Below are 1,463 nucleotides of genomic sequence, written 5' to 3' on the forward strand. Positions count from 1 at the left end.
TTGGTCAAGCCTAATATTCTACGATACGCTAGAAACGGCCCGTGCTTTGACTTTCCTAGCTTTCTGGCGATCCTGATTTTGGAAATTTGTTTGATCCCAACACTATATATAAGTCTCTTACAACAGTTCAAAAGAGTGAGTGCTTCCGAGTCCCATTTTGGTACTTTAGTTGCATGATTATCAAATTGGAGCACTGCCTAGGTGAATCATGATTCATCCAAAGAAGATCACGGACTTTTTTACCCCTGCCTCACACGCGTCTCGTTTTTGATTAGATAGGAATGGATTGAGTAGGGCTCTGTATCTAGAAGAGTACAAAAGTGAGATCAGTGCACCATAGCAATTGAATTTTGATTCCCTTCCAAAACAATACGTTTACCTGGGCCCCAGATCCGAACCAAACGCATTTACATAATGTTCTCTGATTCTACGTGTCATATACGGCTTCAGCTACCCTTCAGGCACCCTTTAACGTACTTTGAATGTTTCAATGCCAGTTGTTGAGCCACTTTTTATATTTCTATTTAGAAATACTTAGGTTGAATCTGGTATGGTCGTTAAAAAATGAACTCTGAGATGACAGTTCGGCAGCTTGCATACACTAGAGGTTGCGTTGGTTGCCTTTCGTCCATGACATAGGGTATTGTCCCTTTTGAAGATTTTCTTGGTTGAAATAAAAAAATGTTGTGGGGTTGAATCCGAAGAAACCGTTTATCTATTAGGTTGATTTTAAGATAAACTAAGTGCCAAATTGTAAGACCCATTCATCATCTGACCACCCACAAGAAAAGGACTTAAGCAATTATGGTTCAATGCCATAATTTTAGTTGGGCTGGGTTGGAAAGGGCTCAACCAATCTCTAAACACATAAACAGGGCCCAAATGTAGGTAAAAATCATTCATACTGGTGCAACAAAGCAAAAACGAAAATGGACTCCATGATTAATAAATGCATCCCATACTCGTGCTTGTTTCCTAAAAACCATTTAAATCCGAAATCGTATTATCTAACCTGTTTGGACATTAATCAATCAGTCAATAATTGGAAGTCTACTACCAGCCAACCACGGACTATGACGATCTCGTCTCGGACCTCACATCCATCCTTCAGAAGGTCAAGAATCTGGAGGAAGTCATTATTGGTGGTGATTTCAACATCCATCCTGACTCTTTTTTTGCGTTCGCTCTCAACGAGGACGGACGTCAGGAAAAAGTGCTCCTCAACTGCTTGTCGAAATTTCGAACATAGCAATTGAAAGTGAACATACACACCCTACAACCTATTCCCCCGAGTCTATCTTCGATCTACTGACGTGCATCGTAGAGACCATGGGATTTCTTCTGATCGCGAAGATGCCCCCCAAGCCAATCTGCCCCAAATGCAGCTCCGGCGTTTCAATCTCCAAGACCGGTATCTTTCTCACGTGCTCAGCATGTAAAAGAAACCTTCACCCTCGATGCGC

The sequence above is a fragment of the Tigriopus californicus genome, chromosome 8, assembly GCF_007210705.1.
Source record: "Tigriopus californicus strain San Diego chromosome 8, Tcal_SD_v2.1, whole genome shotgun sequence".
Classification (NCBI taxonomy): Eukaryota; Metazoa; Arthropoda; class Copepoda; order Harpacticoida; family Harpacticidae; genus Tigriopus; species Tigriopus californicus.